Here is a 20,474-nt window from a genome sequence, read left to right as displayed (position 1 = left end):
CCCTATACAAGCAAATCTGTATATGGGGACATACCTACCCCACAGGGTCATTGTACTTGTATGTGAAAAAATGCAAGCAAACTGTGCACAGAACATAGTACCGAGTGAAAGTTTGACAAACCCAAATTATTATCATCTACTGGACATGCCTTAAAGGAGACCTGAGACTGAGTGGAATGAGGACTCCCTCCCACCTTACCTCCCAAAGCAGGTTTGCTATTACTCGGTTTCCATTTGGGGCTTTCAGGGAAGATTCTATTTGAAGATAGATTTTCACTATGAAAAAAAAGTAAAGGATGAAAATCAGAACTTTAAGAAAATAATAATAATCAGCATTCTTTGAGTATTTATCACATTCTAGACATTATTCTGAGGGCTTCTTATGCATCAATTAATTTAATTTTCACAGCAAACTCCATGAAAGGAATACGTATCTACACTTTATAGGTGAGCAAAACGATACACAAAGAAGATAGGTAATTTGATCAAGTCTACCTAGTTAATGACCTGAAAAGTCAGGATTTGAAACCAGGAATACTAGCACCAACACCAGAGCCTAGATAATTAGCAGGCTCTACCCTGACTTAGACTCAGAAGTACGGAAGTATGCTTATGCTTTCTGAGTATCAGCCATTCTCTATAAACCCCAAGTGCTTCTTCTTTCCTATGTTTTGAAGAGAACAAGTACATCGTTCACTTCACTGCATAAAACAGGACATAGACTGGCAATGAAAGATCTGAGAAGTTAGCAATCCAGGAACAAACTATGGTAGCCAAAAATATTTCCAGCAGCCTAGGTACATGTAAAATATTATAAACTGTTCCAGTGAAAATTCATAAACTTTACAGTCAAGTAGACTTGGTTCAGATCCAAGTTGTGGCCAGTAGGTGCATATTCTTTATGGGAACTCTCCAGGTGACAAACATTTACTGGTTTAAGAATTTAGAGATTGACTGGAAAAAATAGCAGATGCCTTACAAGCCAAAGCATAAACAATAAAAGTAAAAATGTCTACAGGCATGACTAAAAGCATCCTTAAATCACTGGTTTAGGAGATCCCTACCTAATTAGACAAATCCCATTTTCTATTATAACAAGAGAAAATTTCAAATGGTTGTTTTCCCCGCCTTTCTTGCAATCGAGGCTCAGGGACATAGCCCATTCTCCTCCAATCTCATATGCACAACCTAGATTTTGAATCATGTATCAGTAATGCAAAACAAAACCAGTAACTACAGAGAGTCTATTCTGCAGAGGGTGCCATCAGCAGAACAGTTCCATCACTGATAAGCTACACTGCAGATCTAAAGACAGTGCCACGGACCAGCGTTGATGGTGTCTGCAGAGTAAACTGTAGTAACTATGAACAAGTCAGTGCTGTGGTATCTAGACCAGTTCTTCAGTGTCATTTGGGGAATTCTTGTTGGCTACGTAGTTTCTAACTTTGGTTTTGTACCATTTTCAGAGATTCTGACAGCTGCCAATAAGCTTTCAATAAATCTTCTGCTTAGTTAGTTTTTACTGTTACTTGTACTTAACAGTCCTAATACAGCAGCTAATACATAAATTCAGATGTTTCAGGAAGCCTTGACAAATGACTAGGGAATATATATAATTTGTCTCCAGGTGAATGTTTTTGCTCTGTCTTCTAGAGAGACTGACCAACCCCTTACTGATATCTACTTGTTGGAAGAGAGACATCATAGATAGGTATTTGATGTTGTATTAGAAAAGCAGATTCTACTGATTCTAATAGATAAAGATTGCCTTGAAAGGGAAAGCTATCTTGACAGAAAAAGAAAGTGTGCCGTTCGCTATATTTTGTTGTGAATTTTATAAGGCTCCTGTATAATATGGCACTGTTATCCTTGAAAGATGGTAGCTGGTCCAGTGCCAGACTCATAAAAGCCTCTTGGGAAAGTCTTCTTAATTTGACTATATGAAGCACAGTATATGAACATTCCCTAATCATATTTTTACCAGTTTCTGAACAGAATGTTGCTTTGGCTGGTGATTTTAGAATAAGAGCTATTCTGTAGAAAATCACATAGCAGAACTTTTCATTCAGAAACCTACAAATCCACTTCTTAACACAAGATGCCTTCTGTAGTTCAGAGCTTAGGAAAAGGGGAATTGGAAAGATTCTGGGATGTTAGAAAGAAGACTCATTTATCTCTCTGAAGTTGTGCTTTTAAGCCAGGATCACACATTCCTTAGGGGGGCAAGAAAGCATCCAATAACTACCAGTCTTGGGCATCCTATCTTTTTCATGGAAATACACTTAATTATCCCACTTGACCCATACTCTTACTTCTGCTGTCCCACCCAGGGACTTCTGATCTTTCGTGTTTTAAATGTTTTATTTTCAGCTTCGGGTACACTTGGATATTAGGATTTTCCTTGGCTTTGAATCTCTAAGCTTCTTGGAAATTCATTTGCACTCATGCAAACACTTTTTCCCTCATCTGGATGTCCATCCCTCCTGATTCAGTTTTATTCTACCACATCTGGGTACAAATTTGGGGAGATGATGACCCAGCCTGCTCCAAAAATCAAAAAGGGTATCAAATACCATGTTCATCAATGAGAAGGTCTGCCCCGGAAATCTCCAACTAAAACCAGTTAAAACAACACTGGCACTTTCTATCATACAAATCAGAAGTCTAGACGTAAGAGGGGCTAGCAATGGAGCAGACATTCAGCATTGTTATCAAAGATCCAAACTTTTTCCAGATTTGTTCTCTGCCATTCCTGTGTTGGACAATGAATCCCAACATGGCCGGGAGGCTACTGCCACAGCTTGGGGCACAAGAGCATTTGAAGCAGAAACAAAAGAAGCCTGGGTGAATTGGTGGCCAGGGAGATGATGGAATAGGAGGACCCTAAGCCCATATCATCCCAAGGATATAACTAGATAACACGCACATCAGTGTAAATAACCCAGAAAATAACCCAAAGACTAGCAGAACAAACTCCACAACTAAATTTAGGGAAGAGGCCACATCAAAGAGGGTAAGAAGGGCAGAGGCACAGTGGGGAGCTAAACAGACCCTGGGACTGTCCTCTGGAGGGAGGGACCCAAAGGCATGGAGAAGGGAGAGAAAAAGACCATCACACTGGGGAGCTCACACAAGGAAGAGGAATCTTAATAACGTCTGGCTTTGAAAACTAGTGGGGCTGAATTTCTTGAGTTCTTACAACCAGAGTGACTTAAAGTCTAGAATGTTAAAAATGATCAAGTTTGCATCTGGCAGAGCAGGGACAGCCTAGGAACCTGAGTCCCTGCTCTTAAAGATACAGCACAACAAATAATCTATGGAGATAAAGCATAGAAGCAGCAGTCTGAAGTAGGTCTGGGGCATATAGGAAGGAGAGTTATTTACTAATCTCAGAGCATGTCTCAGAGGGACAGAAATCCCTGGGAGACTCTTCAGGTTAAAAGGAGCTGGCAGGCACAATTTCCCTTCTGCAGTTGCTCAGCATAAACACACTGCAACCTATGAAATCCATCCTGGTGCTGATACTCACTACCTAACTTGCTATCCGCTCCCTCACCCCCTACCCCACTACTCCCTGTGGATCCACCCTTTCCACTCACATTTGCCTCAGTCCCAGCTCTATGAGTCCCCTCCCTCAGAAGACCGACATAAACCTTGCAAACATCGTAACTTCCACCACACACACTTTTCCAAACCTCATTCTAGCTGCTGCAGCTGTGGATGCCCTCCCATGAAGGACAGGCATGCACCTTGTTAAAATTGCATGCCCTGCCCACACACACTTTGTGAATCCAAACAGCTGGCCCTGATCTCAGCAATGGTGGCACATGCCCCCTTCCTGGTGCACAAACCCTGCAGTTCCTGTGTGCCCCACCCCCCCCAGCACATTTGGATCTGCCCCCTCCAATATGCCCTTGGCCGGAGCCCATTCAAACCAGGGCCACATGCCTGGAAACATGCAGACAGCCCCAACAAGGGCCAGCAGCATTCCAAAGTGACTCTTGCCATGAGGAGAAGGAAGGACAACCACACACATCAGTCAGACTGTGGCTTTAGCTGTGGACTGGAGGACGACAGCTTTTCTGATTCTAGGCCCTGCCCACCAAAAGCTTCTCAGAGGACAACACAGGGAAAGCACCCTAAAGTATGGTGCTACTACATCTCTGGTAAATGCCTACTCTGCCTCAACTCAAGCCCAAGGCAGCCTTGGCTAACACCTCAGGGGCCAAACACTGCCCCCAACAGGCAAAGAGAGCCACTACAGATGCCTTGACTAAAGGCAAAAGTCAACTATGGTGACTGAAAATTAACAAGGAAACAATGGCTTTGAATAACACTCTGAACTGGATGGACTTAACAAATATGTTCAGAACATTCCATCTTAAAACAGCAGAATACATATTCCCTTTTTTTAAATTTTTTATTTTTTTATTAACATATAATGTATTATTAGCTCCAGGGTACAAGTCTGAGAATCGCCAGGTTTATACACTTCACGGCACTCACCATAGCACATACCTTATCCAATGTCCATAACCCAACCACCCTCTCCCTAACCCCCTCCTCCGGCAACCCTCAGTTTGTTTTGTGAGATTAAGAGTCTCTTATGGTTTGTCTCCCTCCCCATCCCATCTTGTTTCATGTTTTCCTTCCCTATCCCCCAAACCCTCCACGTTGCCTCTCAACTTCCTCATATCTGGAAGATCATATTATAATTGTCTTTCTCTGATTGACTTACTTCACTCAGCACAATACCCTCTAGTTCCATCCATGTCATTGCAAATGACAAGATTTCATTTCTTTTGATGGCTGCATAGTATTCCATCATATATATATGTATATGTATATATATATATATATATATGTATATGTATATATATATATATATATATTCATACATACACATATATACACACACACACATCCCCCATCTTCTTTATCCATTAATCTGTTGATGAACGTCTAGGTTCTTTCCATAGTTTGGCTATTGTGGACACTGCCTATAACATTCGGGTGCATGTGCCCCTTTGGATCACTACATTAGAATACATATTCTTTTCAAGTGTACATGGAACATTCTTCAGAATAGATCACATATTAGGCCACAAAATGAGTTTCAGCAATTTCAAAAACATAGAAATTCACCATGCATTTTTTTCTGACCACAACTCTTTATGAAACTAGAAATCAACCACAAGGTAAAAACCTGGCAAGAGGACAAGTAAATGGAGGTTAAATAACATGCTACTAAATAATGAATTGATCAGCCAAGAAATTAAAGAAGAAATTAAAAAATATATAGAAACAAATGAAAATGAAAACATAACAGTCCAAAAACTTTGGGATGTGGCAATGGCAGTTCTAAGAGAGAAGTTTATAGCAATCTAGGCCTAACTCAAGAAGCAAGAAAATTCTCAGACAAACAACCTAACCTTTATTTACTAGAAAGAAAAACAAACAAAATGCAAACCAGCAGATGGATAGATATAATGAAGTTTAGAGCAGAAATAAATGATATAGAAACTAAAAACACAACAGCAACAACAAACCAATAGAACAGACGAAAGAAACCAAGAGTTTGTTCTTTGAAAAGATCAACAAAATTGACAAACCTGTAGCCAGAATCATTAAAAAAAAAAAAAAAAAGGAAAAGAAAGAAAGAAAGTAAAGAAAAGGTGGGGGGGGGGACTCAAACAAAATCAGAAATGAAAGAAATAACAATCAAACATCATAGAATTACAAATGAATGTAAGGGAATATTACAAAAAAATTATAAGCCAAAAAATTGGACAACCTAGAAGAAATGGATACACACACACACAAAAAAACTGAAAATAGAGTAAAGACCTAATTGTGAGATCTGAAACCATGAAAACCCTAGGAGAGAGCACAGGGAGTAATTTCTGTGACATTGGCCATTATAATACCTTTCTAGATAATGTCTCCTGAAGTAAGGGAAGTAAAAGCAAAAATAACCTATGAGACTCTACCAAAATAAAAAGCTTCTGCATAGTAAAGGGTACAACCAACAAAACTGAAATTCAACCTACAGAACGGGAGAAGATATTTGCAAATAACATATCACATAAAGAGTTATTATCCAAAATATATAAAGAACTTATACAACACAACACTCAAAACCCCCAATAATACAATTAAAAACTGGCAGAAGACATAAACAGACACTTCTCTAAAGACATATACATGGCCATGGATGCGAGAAAAGATGCTCAATGTCACTCATCTTCAGGGTAATGCAAATCAAAATTACAATGAGATGTCACCTCATACCTGTCAGAAAGGCTAAAATCAAAACACAGGAAAGAACAGGTGTTGGTCAGAATGTGGAGAAAAAGGAACCCTTGTGCACTGTTTGGAATGCAAACTGGTCCAGCTGCTGTGGAAAACAGTATGGAGGTTCCTCAAACAGTGAAAAATAGAACTACACTAAGATCCAGTAATTGAACTACTGGGTATTTATGCAAAGAATGAAAAATATTAATTTAAAAGGATATATGCCTCCCTGTGTTTACAGCAGCATTATTTACCATAGCCAAATTATGGAAGCAGCCCAAGTGTCCACTGATAGATGAATGGATAAAGAAGAGGTACACAGACACAGAGAATGGAATATTACTCAGCCATAAAAAGGAACAAAAGCTTGCCATTTATAACTACATGGATTGACATAGAGTATACAATTCTAAGAAAAGTCAGTCAGTCAGAGAAAGACACATACCATATGATTTCACTCTTTGGTGGAATTTAAGAAAAAAAGAAAATGAACCGAGGAAAAACAGGGAACAAACCAAGAAGATAGACTCAATTATGGCCAATAGAGGGTTATCAGAGGGGAGGTGGGTGGGGGAAATGGTGGAAATAGGCAAAGGGGATTAAGAATGCCCTGAACTTGATGAGCAATAAGTAATATATGGAATTGTCAAATAATAGTATGGCATTGCCTGTTAACTATGCTGTAATTAAAATTAATTTAAAAGAATCTTTTGGCCCTAACAAAAAAAGAAAAACAACAGCATGGACAAAATAGGTTTCTGTTTACATAGCTTTCCCCAGGAAGGCAAATTATTCCCAGGGCCTCCCCCACAGATTCACTGTTTTCTAGACTACATCTCATTGGCCTCCAACTCCCAGATCAAAAAATATCACAATGCTGGGCACCCTACCGGCCAAGCCCACTTGGAATCCTGTTAGCAAGAAAGGAAGAGATGCGTTTGGATGCACAACCAAACCAGTCTGCCATCCCAGCACTGAGCAGGATTAGAGAACGGCACGGTGGTGCACGCACTAGCCTTGTTCTTTCTTTTTTCTCAAAAAATTACCAGAGAAATCAGAAGTTTGGAAACCATCTGAGTCTAATCCAAAAGGGATAGTTAATAGTTATACCTTTGCAAATTGCAGTATGCAGCCTAAAATTGCAATCTCCTGCTTACAGAAAGAGTCCTTTGGTTACTCTCCCATGAGAAATCATCTTCAGCTCCTATAAGCAACATGTCTGCTCTTACTTTCTCTCACCACATCTGGGCTGCAACACAAGGTAGGTGTGACAAAGCGGCCGCAGGGCTGAGACACCCACAGGAAGGAGGAGAACCACACCAGCGCTCTCTCTGCAGGATCTTGGAACACAGCATGGCCCATTCTGGGGCAAGATGAGAGAAATGAGTCACAGACAGATGTAAACCTTGTTCTGTATGAGGCGTGCAACTCTGAGCAACCCATGGTGAGAAATGTGGAAGAAGAAAGAGGGACTCAGCTGAAAACACATCTGATGGCACCACACACACACACACACACACACACAAAATGCTGACATGCTGGGCTATCTGCTAAAATAGAAGGCTTTCGGACAGACCTCTAAAACAGCATTTATCACAGCACCGACACCGACAGTCTTCGGTCAATATCCATGCCCACGTAACACACTTTGCCATTGTCTGTGTGAATGGAATAGGTCGTTCTGAAATCACCCCCACACAATAGAAACTTCCCAGCAAAGCTTTACTTTTCTTGTGATCAACTACTCCAGAAAACAACCTTGAACCTGAGTTGCCAGCCTTTTCTCATCTCAAAGAAGTACATTTTATACATCCTGATGTAAAAAAAACAGCTCAACACTGAGAGTAGCAAATGCTCTTTGAAGACAGAACACGAGGGCAGTAGTAACACTATAATAATGTATAGGGAAAGCTTCCATTAATGTTTTATTCAACAGACTGCAAAGAATGGATACTAATCATATTGATAATCTGTCTTTTGAATGTTAACCTCTCGTGTGCTAAACATCTTGCTTTTATAGATTCTCTGGTTGTAAAAATCCTTATGAATAGCTAAATGAGATTCAGAGAGATCTTCCCAGGACTATGCAACTAATAAGAGATGGGGCTGGTCTTCAAACCCAAGTTTGTCTGATGCTAAAGCTTTTATATTTGCTATCTCCTAACACACTGTTTCATATGTGCCAGTATTGCCAATAAAACCAATGATCCTTCAGGACATCAAAAATGCCAAGCATGAGGACAAGGGAAAGAGGACAGAGCCACAAAGAAGAGGAGTTGAATCTTGTCCTGTGAGAGGCACAGAAAGGCGCAGGGGTAAAAGACTGATAAAAAAGTCCCCACAACATGAGGACTAACTGTTGAGAAATGCTGTTTTAAATAGTGGGGAAAAGTAAATCAGGAAAATGAAAACAACACGTAATATTTTTGCTGCTGAATCTTAACATAGGCAATATCCACAGAGCAATTCATATCATTACATTAAGTTCTAGATTTTCCTCAGTCTAACTAAAGGACAGAAATATCTCAAGGGTATTTCTGGATGTGTCTTCAGATGAGAATACCATTTGAGTCAGGGGACTCAGTGAAGTAGACTGTCCTCCCCAGGAAGGATGGGCATCATCCAATATGTTGAAGGTCTGGATAGAATAAAAGGTGGAGGAAGGAGGAATTCATGTCTTTTTGCTTCCTGCCGTCCTGCTTGAGTTTGGACATCTCATTTTATCTTCTCTGGAACTGAGACTGGGATTTAAGCCATTGGACCCTAATTCTTAGAGCTTCAGACTGGGACTGAATTAGAGCATCCACTCTCCCAGTTCTATAGTTTATAAACCTCAGATCTAGGAAATCTCTGCTTCCATCATCATGGGAGCCAGTTCTTCATAATAAACCTTCCTTTATCTCCCCCCCACTCTTTCTTCTCTCTTCCCATATTTATACATGAAAAGCACAGGTTGCAAAATATGTCCTAGTCAATGATCATATATATCACTCACACACACACACACACACATCACATCACATCACACATCACACATCAGTTGTCAGACACCACTTGCTAGAACTAGTGAATAATGACTAGGGGAAAAAAAATGAACTTTTTGGTTCCTGTAACCTATAAATGGCACTTAGGGATGCTAGTGTTGGAGGCAGCAAGACTAGCTGGCCAGAAAAACATAGATGGGTTGAAGTAGAGTTTCTTAAAAGAAAAATGGATCCTGTTTTTATCTGAAGAAAGGAAGGAAGGTCTGCTGAACAAGCCAGAAAAATCATATCTAGTTCTAATTCAATAGATGAAATGGATAGATGGCTAAATAAATAGATGAGCAAAAATGGAAAAAATAGTGAATATGGGACAGAATACTAACAGCTATTCTATCTGGATACTGATTCTGTTGGTGACTTTTTTCTTTCTTGGAAGTTCTCTGTGGGTGGTGGATACTCTCTCAATCCCCATTCCACTCTTCTTCAATCTGGAGGGTCTGGAAAGCAATCATCTAGATCCCCCAGTATTCTTGCAGCTATCATTCTGGATGCAAATTATGTGCCATGAGTACTTGGGAGAGATTTGGAAGGCAAAATAAAGAAACCATCACTTCCCTACACCTCTTGGCTGCTGTTGCTGACAACATAGAAAATGGAGACTTTCCTGCAGCTGCACTCCTTTGCCTGTCCCACAATTGTGGGTATGAAAACACCAAGAGACCTCCCATTCTCACTTGCTAATATCTGGGTCACAGCTTCAGCTGCTGTTTCTCCAGTGTGAGAGACAGCTGTCCCGGCATGTAGTAGTGGCTGCTTCAGAGACAGGAGCTCTCCTTACAGATCAGCTCTGTATTACTCTGGAAACCATTCCAGGAAGTCTAGCCCAGAAACTGATCTTTCAGCCCTTCCAACAATCATGTAGGTCCCTAATATCTTGTATTAAATGCCTTCCTGCTTAAAATACTTAATTTCTGTTTCCTGCATGCGACCCTACTGATTCACCTACATTTCACTGTACTCTGACTTTAAGTATACACCTGCCTTGTATAACAAAAGTATTTCTTTTCAATCTCATTCCATGCCTCTCCAAGACAAACCTCTCATTTAAATTAAGTTGGTCTCTTTACCAGATACCATACCAGAAATGTCCTTTGCTCATTCTTCTACGTATGCATTTGCATGGTCTGTGTCTTCCTTTGCTCTGTTCCAGCTGAAAGAAACCATGACATGTCCTGTGGCAGCAAAGAGTTCTAACATTCCTGCCACTTCCCCCAATGCCCAGCAAAGCAACAGCAGTCTATGCAGGGAAACTGTAGCGTTCAATCAGACAGGACAGCAACAGAGGGAGATGGTGTGGTAGGTAATCCCCTGAGCCCATAAAAAGTTGAGGTGGAAAGAGACTTTTCAGAGCTTTTCTGAGCTTCTCCTTGAGCAGATAAAAACAAGAGCAAGGATGATTCAGAAGCATGTGCTTGTATATTCTGATCTGTACGTATGGCTTCATTATTCTTCTTCTCCCAACAGAACTCTGAATTTTGACAGTGCACACTGGAAATGAAAATCATCCATGTCTATTTGGCTATGATTCATTTCCTCCTCTTTCTTCTGATAGAAGATGGTATTATTTTGTGTCCTTCTTAAGTTTATTTTTTTAAAGGTAAATGCATGTGGGGAAAATGTGGTCCACCAAGAAGTATACCAAATGCGTAAAAAGGGAGCTTCTGACCCCTCAACATTTTTAGCCATCCCAGGCAATCCTTCTGCCCAGGGATAACCACTACTACCAGTCTGGGTAAAACCTTTGTGACCTTTTTGGGTGCAATTACATACATTAGTATTTTTTTTTATGTGAAAACACTGTACATACCACTTGCCATTTTATATTTTCTCTTTGTAATATATCATGGACATATTTCCATGTCAGTATTAATTATACGACCTTGTTCTTTTAAAAGGCTGCATATAAAAGTTAGATTTAAAATATAATTTGAAATAGACAATTTCAGTTATCAGAGGAAGTAATACATCTGAAACAAGTTCTAGTTATATTTCATTTGAAGTGTATCCCAAGAAAAGTTTGAAAATAAGAGTTTAAGCTGAAATTGATGGTACAGACCATGCTAGGAAATCCCTTATTCTTTAAAGTCCTAAATACAATGAAACTTAATCCCAAAAACTCTTAAGGAGAACTCTAATCCCCAACTCAGTCAACGCTGGTCTCAGAATGCAATCAGCACGGGGAAAGGCAAATCAGCTTTATAACAAATCAGACCTCCATAGAATCTCAAAGCTCAAAGGGACTTTGAAGGCCACCAGACAGGTTGGCCTTGGAATTCCCTTTTCTGCTCCCCACCAAAGGACTACTAGCTTATGTTGTAGGCAGTTCCTTACCTACAGCAGAAATTGGTTCTATTTTCAGATACTCTATTTTTCAAATCTTGGATTTAGATCCTCCTGTAAGCTCTTCATTTTAGATGAACTTTGGAATCCCTCCTTCACGGAACAGCCTTGCAGATATCTGAAAGAGAGTAATCGCCCGCATCCTGTCAGTCTCTTAAGGATAAGCATCTTGCCAATGGAAACTGTTCTGAACCCATCAAGTCAGTTACACTTTCCAAAAACCTCTGACTTTTATAATTGGTCATTCATTTTATCTATCTACTAGTATTGCTTGAGAGCTTCCCACATGTCAAGTATGACACTCTTACTCTCTGGGAATACAGTAGTGAGAAAGGAAAACACTCTTCTGTCTTCATGAGGCTTACATGAGAGTTAGGGCAAAAAAAGACATTGATCGATGTATCTGCCGTAAATTGTGTCCAGTTACAGAGGGGAGTGCCATAAAGGAGAGATATTCAGCGCTGTGGGAGCACATAGGACAGAGCCTTGACCTAGACCTCGGGGATCTGGTGGGTTTCCCAGAGAAAGTGATGTTTGAGTTCTGATCCAAAGAACACTTAGGAGACACATAGGTGGAGATGCATGAGAGTAGCTTTCCAGACTGAAAGAAGACTTGTATCCAATTTTTAGGCGGAGGGAGCATAGTCTGAGGAAAAGTGGTACAGCAAGTGGGAGAAGTGTCTTTTGGGTGTGGTCAAGGTTTGTCTGGGTGTTTAGGAGCCATGGAAAGTTATTGAAAGGTTTTAAGAACAGGAATGAATAACCAAATTTGCATTCACAAATACGGCTCTGATCCCACAAGAGAAAAGAGATCTGAGGATGGCAGGAAGGAAGGAAGGAAAGTCAAGCATTATCAGGCTACTTTAATGGTTCCATAGCAAAGGCTAGAGGATGAAGGAGGTAGAATGGCTGGCAAGAAAAAATGGATTTAAGAGATATTTAGCAGAGAAGTGCTTAGAATGCCAAATGAACCAGTAACAATTTTTAGAAGTTCTTGCTAATACAGAAGTGTAAAACAAAACAGTTTAATTTTAATTTCCTATTATTTTGGAGGATGAAAGACTTGAATACTGAATATAGAAAGATATGAAAATAAAACCATAGTTTTTAAAAGTCAACAAGGTACAACAAAAGAAACATTTATCGCATTTCTTTTTTTCTAATTTGGACACATCAGAAAGTGTATCTGCAGATTTTAATTTAGCATTTCATCTTGAAAGAATTTTAGAGGAAGAATAAAAGGAAAACAAGGAATTTAGAGATGGATAAGTGTTTATATTTTTTAAAAAGGTATAATCATGAAACAAATGAAAATAGAAGAACAGTAAAAAGGAAAAAAAGTCAACGTTTTAAACACAATCTTATTTCTTCACAAAGACTGAATGATAAAAAGTAGAGCCGGAAAGTATTCTTCCTTTCATGAACTGATCAGGGTTCTTTTATCGTAAAAGTAACACATTGGAAGTTTAAAGTTGAAGCTACTGAAGAAAATACTGAAGAATCCCAAACAATGGTGTCAATAATACCCTCATTATAAATCCTGGAAATAGTAAAATTGAAGTTGCCTATTTCAAATGCAGACAGTGTTTTTTTGTTTGTTTTTTTTAAGATTGATCACTTAGCACCATCTTCTGGCTACATGATTTTTTGTATTTTCTCCCTTCCTTCAAAAAGTTACTGTGTAAATGTTATGATTGTGGCGCCACCTGCTGGAATTTTTTGGTCTAAAAACAAACGTAACACTGATGAGTTGATGAGACACCAAGTAATTACCGTCAAGGGCATGACTTCTACTCATCCTAGAAAAGAATGATATTTGCAGATAACTAGACCTCCTGATTCTAAGAATTATAATAAATTATCCACACATAATATTCTAATATTCTAAGCAACTATTATGTATTCTACTAATGGACAAAGAGGCTATACATCCCTTTGGTAACTCATTCTCTAGCTCTTCTTTTGCTGTCCCCATACAAACTTTAGACCCATGCAAAATCACCCACCCATTGGTTAAGAGGAAAATAAAAGAATACTTGAGCACACCTGAGTACATTATTCCTTAAACTGTATAACTGTAATAGTATTAGACCCATTAGCCCCCCTGGAAAACAGAGATATAGTCTGTCCTCATCTATAATACCTTATATCAAAATGAAACACAGAGAGTTTTGAGCCAAGGCCTGCTTTTACCAAAGTCTCTGCTTTTTCTTCCCCACCTGTTTTCATTGCTACTTAATGAAGTTCAGGTACATACAGACTGTCTATAAATATGAATATATTTAAAGCTTATTAAAAGGTTTTCTAACCTCCCTTAACATGTTTCCTTGTACAGCTTTCAGTCAAGATCACTTTATAGCATTTTATTAACTTTTCCACAGTCTGAATAACACACTTTCTATTTGTTACCATTGGCTTCCTTCTGCCTGGGTATCTCCAAAACCAACCATGAATTCAAATCTTCCATATTAGTATTTGGACAGAAAAGTACAAAGAAAGAAATAATAATTTGTCATTTTTTCTAGAGTGTTGATTAGATTCAACCTAAGAATAAGAATGCTAAAATTTCTAAAAAAAGAAAAAAAGGCGCTCTATTACTTTGCTAACATTAGCCATATTTAATGTGATTTAACCTGAGCTTTTAATTAGGCATTTCAAATGTTCTCTTGACTGATCATGTATGTCAATCAGAGTCCTCCCCAAAAGCTGACAATAAGGACTTCCTCGCAGGTTGTGGATCAAACTGTAAAGGATGGTAGAGGTCCCCATTATCTGCAGAAAACCCCATTTGCAGAAAGACAAAGGCCAATCTACAGAGGGAAGCAATGCTAATAGAAATGAATAATTATTATTCAACTGAAGGAAGTCTCCTTCTGTATTTCCCAGTCACGTAAACTGAAAAAGAATCCCTTTCACTTTGTTTCTGTTCTTGCAACTAAGGGAATACTAAATAATACAATGCTCCAGAAATGCTTATTGACTTAATAAATGTTGAATGGAATGACCTTCATTAGTTCTCCTAAGTCCTCTGAGCTTCCTTTTTTTTTCAAATTCAATTATAAGGGCGCCTGAGTGGCTGTGTTTGAGCATCCAACTCTTGATTTCAGCTCAGGTCTTGATCTCAGGGTGATGGAATGGAGACCAGCATGGGGTTCTACACTAAGCATGGAGCCTACTGAAGATTCTCTCTCTCCCTCTCCCTCTGTTCCCATCCTTATAATCACATGCTCTCTTAAAAAATAAATAATAATAAATAAATAAATTCAACTCTAAAATAAGGGGATTCATCCATACTTTACTTTCCTTCCAAGGTTGATGGAGGTCAAATGAATGAATACCATATGAAATGAAAGAGTTCTAATTGAAAAACTTAGAAACTGATTATAAATGTGATAGGTAAATATAAACCTGCCATACTGTTGAAGAAATCAATCCACATGCCCAGGATACTGCTTCTTAAACATGGTATGTGTTCAATAAAGTTTAATCTGCTCACTATGTCAGTTCTAACATATGAAGATAGGCACGGGTAGCTTGCCAAAGGACTTGTTATTTAATATAGCACTGTCACTCAATGTTATGAGAAAGTAAGTTGAATAAGTTAGTGTATCAGGATGGTCACTGACAACTGTATTTGTCATACAGTAAGCACTTGAAAGAAAATGCTTTCTAAGAAACAATATTGCATTTACATTTTTTTCTCCTTTGTAGAAAAGCCCAATCATTGCATCTGTCAGTACAAAGTGAAGATCATTTGCCACACTGATTTTTCAGTTCCTGCTACCTGGAAAACATCTTCTATGAAATACTGACTCAACTCTTAATGTTCCTGTGATTGTATAAAGAATTATAAGAGCAATTCATATGTATTCCTATGATGTTAAGTACCCAAGGCAGTTTCAGTAGAGTAATTAAAGACCTATGATAAGATGAAATCAGATATTTTAAAAGAACTATGTCTTCAGCATAACTTAAATAAGAATTATATTTCTCTAGCTTAACAAATAGGTCTATGTTCTGTTTGAATCTCCAATTCTATACTATATATTTTTGTGTGTTCTCAAAATAGCAACTTAGTCTAGAAAACTGTATGACAGCCAAAACTAGAGAATATATGAAAAAGAGATTTATTATCTCGGTGAACTTGAATAAAATTATCTCCTCTTACACAGGACAACGGTGTTAGCATACTCACCATTCCCATCCAACTTTCGCCCATTGGAAATTTTAAGACTTTTTAAATACTATAAACACTCTTTATCACTACACCCTAACTCTTAATTAATCTTTGTACTAAAAAAAAATTGCTTGTGAAGTTGCTTGTGCTTTTCCCCAATAAGAATGACCTAAATAAACCAAAGACTGCAAAAGAAAAAATAACTGAATAAGAAGAATCTTCAAATGAGTCTTTAATTTTTTCTTCCTGTAAATTCAAATAAAACAGTGGGAACGCAGAGGAAATGGAGAGTAACAAGGAGCTACGACCTCCTATAAAAAACCATGAGTCTTGAACATTACTAACCCTCACATCGTTACCTTCAAAAGACAATCACTAGAAATGCATTCTATCTAATAAAGATGGATCCAGTATCGCCATTGAAGGCATGCCCTGTAAGATTAAAAGTACTCAACAGTTGAAAAGTCTGACTATACATCAGTCATTCCGCTTGATAATTGCCTAAAAACTAGTGTTAGATTCTTAAATTCAGAGCTGCTTTTCCCAATAGAGAGTTAACAGCCAATCCAGCTAAATAATCCACGAATAGGTCACCTTTATATTCATAACATTTCCAGGAGAAAACATGAAAATATCTGCACTTCTAGAAGATTTCTCCAGTTAGAAATTAGGTCACAAGGGGGTTTTCTGCCCCTCTCTGAAGATCATCCCTGTAGGGAAAAGATTCTTTTAATTTTGCTGTGCAAGCTGATCTCCATTAGCACGAGGAGTCTTTTTCGTGTTGTTGATTCAGCATTTGGAAAATGCTGAAGATCAGCCTATTCTTGCGCGTGAAGATCTGCCTTTCAGGGTGATGGAGGCAGGGACCAAGGATCCTATAACCCAGACTTCCATAAATCAGAGCCGAGATAAGAAGACAAGACCCTACATTTTTCTCTAGGCTGGCTGTATGTAATGGAAAGTAAGTCTGCTCCTAGACTTGACAGGTGAGAAAATGTTTTACATTCTGTTAAATTAATTAAACAAGGAGGCCAGTAGACTGAGGTGACTCTAATGCCATTACAACCTACCTAAGCAACCCCAAATCTAACCCTGTAAAAGTCTCAGATTTACTAAGTCAAGACTCGAAGACAACCAATCACAAACCGCCAACATTTTAAGCTATAACCAAGCAAGTAATTTCCTTTCTTTGCTTCTGCATTTGCTATATAGAACTCTTTCCCCTTACTCTTGCTCCTGTAAGATGGTATCCTGCTAACCTCTCCCTAACCACTGTCTCATTCGCATTGATTCTTGCTCAAATAAGTTTAAAAAAAAAAAAAAATTTCAATATGCCTCAGTTTACCTTTTAACAGCATCATTCTTTGGAGAGAGAGAATGTGTCTGATGATCTAATAGTAAGATTGGGTTCCTTCTGATAACAAATTGCTTTGCCTCTTTCAAATATTTTGATTTATAATATAGGATGATAAAAAGTTAAAATATTTCAAATAAGAGAAAGATACATTTTAGGAGGGCAAATAAACCCAAGTTTTTTTGGTTTTGTTTTTGGTTTGGTAAACGTAACTATTTAAATACTTACAGAGATGTAGCTATAATAGCTAAACGTCTATTTATAATATTTAATTTGTTAATTTTCTTACACACCCATATTTGAAACCACATTATATAAACAATATATTCATTTAAAAATATTTTTATTTCCATACCCACATTTCATTAAACAGTTTTATTCAACCTATTGATATGCATTTTGAATGGCACTGGCTTAATTGTTGCCAGAGCCACTTTTTGAGCAGTTTTCAGACGTTAATTTTCATTCCATCTCAATGTCTCAAAAATACAGCCCTTTCTAAATTCTAGTTTGATCCGGTTACATTGTTACTGGAAATTTACCCAAAGTCTAAGGTCACCTTGATAACTGGCATTCATTAAGGCCATTCCCAACTAATATATTTTTCTGAGAAACTTTACATTTTCAAATTCAAGTAATTGAAAAAGAGACCAAAATACAGAGACTTCATAAAGGTTCTGTATTAAATACAGAGACTTCATAAAGGTTCTAAAATACAGAGACTTCATAAAGTTTCTGGTATAAAATGACTTAATCTTTTCTGAGGAATAATTTTGAGGAAAGAAGTGGCTTTACTTTATATGGATACAGGATATATATATACAGTCAGGATAGATAGGTGCAGAGCCAGCAAAGGTAAGGAGGCAGAAATCCAGACGAAATGCAAAACAACTTAGGAGAAAGTCTGTTTGTTTGTTTGTTTGTTTGTTTGTTTAAAGATTTTATTCATTTGTTTGATAGAGAGGGAGCGAGGGCGCACAAAGCAAGGGGAGTAGGAGAGGGAGAAGCAGGCTTCCCGCCAAAGACGGAGCCTGACATGGGGCTCCATCTGACCTGACAGAGCCACCCAGGAGCCCCGGGAGAAAGTTTAATTTAGGGTTCATGGCAAGGTTCATGGCAAATGACATGGTGTTGTGCTATAAAGAAGAACAAAAAGTTCTCTTGACAGGAGGGAATAAGTTGAATCTATTATAACAGGATGGCATAAGTTGAATCTGCATGTAACTTACTATACAGCCAAATTTAAAGTCTCTAACCTAGATTTCACAATTGAATTGCCCAAGCACAGAAAAAAGAAAATCTGTTAAAAACTCAGACATGGCAGTGATAGACTGACAGACAATTTCTCACAAACTTTGGAGGGGTAGATTCAAGACCACTTATGGAATTTGTAGGTCCATAGTGCTGAATAATAACGTAGAGCTACTTAAAAATCAAAAGGTTTAAGACAACAAGAATGAGCATTAATCTTTCTAAGAATGACTCTGTATGTATCTGCAAAGACCCTACAACCATGAACTTGGCCCTTGCACTGGTATTCTTTTAAAGGAGACCCATTCACAGAAGACTCATCTTTGCCTGCTCAGTACAAAAATTGAGCACAAGGCGAAGAACCTGGAACAAAAGAGGGACTCAGTGGATACAGACCCCAGTTGAATGAAAGAATGGTCAAAAGAAAGAGCAGTGAATCTGTCCACCTCCTAATTACAAAACAGAAAAATAGCATTTTATCATGGAAAGGGAACAGACTTCAATCATAAGAAATATTTTCAGTGTTTAGGGATTCTTAGGACTTGAAAAGGATTTGCTCCCTCAAACTCTATTTAAAAATAAAAAATAAAGTCACAGGAAAACCCTAAATGCACATATTAGTCACACATGTCCCATTTACTTTGTAAAATATTTTCAAATCAAACGATAAATGGTTGCATTGAAATCAAAGTAAACACTTGAAGTTTCTCAATTCCCCCAAGTAGATTCCATGACCCTCTGGAAACCCAGAAAATGAACAAAACAGAAAATCTGTGAATAATGGTACAAAATAAACCAAAGTTGGTACTCCGTTTGTATTTCTGCATAAGTTGTTTCATTTATGGGGAAAAGCCTACAAGTTAATTCTTTAAGAAGCTGTGTTGTTTTTGTACGAATTTACAGAGATAGAATCTAATTATGGAAACATCAAACAAACAGGATGAGCTGTTTTTTCCTAAGATGTAAGTGAAATATTTAAATATTTCTATAAATTCTGTTGCTAAATATCCAAGTTTTTAAATACTGGGATGGCAGAAGAAAAGCTGAAGAGACATAAACCTCAAATGCTTTCATCAGCAAAAAATGAAAGAAAATACTTAATATTTAAACGAAGGAAAAATGTGTGACTATTCAATTTCACAAATCCTATCTTATTTATCTACCCAGGGCAGATACAGCCTCTATTAGCATCATGCAGCTTCAACTGATCTCATCTGTATATATCTATTTATCAAATACCCAGAGAAAGAGAATAAAAACACCAGGTACATTATGGGGACACTCTAACAACTAACTTGCATCATGACATCATGACAACATGCATCATAACAACAACTGACTTACATCATGAAACAGATATTTAAGAGCGAAAAAAGCCAGCAAACATTCCTTAGAAAATGAGAAAAATAATAGGATGTGAAAAAAATTGTGATTTCAATAATGATCTCCAGAGGTGTCAGTGTAGTTTATGACATAACAAGGTGATGCTTAAAGGAATATGAAATAATACTTAGTTATTCAGAAATAACTACTATCTTTAATCTAGAAGCCTCTCTATATGAGAGAGATCAGATGGCACACCGTAAAAGAGAGTCCCACAAGCAAATAAATTGGAGAAACACCATATAATATACACCCTTCTAGAAGTTCATAACCACTTTTGCATATTATAGGTTCTGAGTTGTCTAGCAGTAAAGATAGGTGTTCAACTTTGTTTAACCTAGAATGTCCCAAACTTATTTGAACTTGGTATGTTTTTTTTTTTTTTACATAAAGGGTGGTTTGTTTACTTGTTTTATTTTTCACTTAAAATTATAAACATTTTGGAATGCTGGTGGTTTCCCGAGTTGACTTTGAGAAATGTAGCTCTATACCAATCAAACATAAAACACAGGAATACTGACTATGCTTGCATTTAGTATTCTTGAGTTCTCATAACTTATTTTATAGTTCTTTTGCAAAGACAATGTTTATGCAAATATATTCTCCAGACTTGGGAAGTTAATGCTCTTGC

Source organism: Lontra canadensis, unplaced genomic scaffold (assembly GCF_010015895.1).
Source record: "Lontra canadensis isolate GAN:19392208 unplaced genomic scaffold, GSC_riverotter_1.0 scaffold74, whole genome shotgun sequence".
NCBI classification, from domain to species: domain Eukaryota; kingdom Metazoa; phylum Chordata; class Mammalia; order Carnivora; family Mustelidae; genus Lontra; species Lontra canadensis.
Note: the sequence above shows the minus strand (reverse complement) of the source record.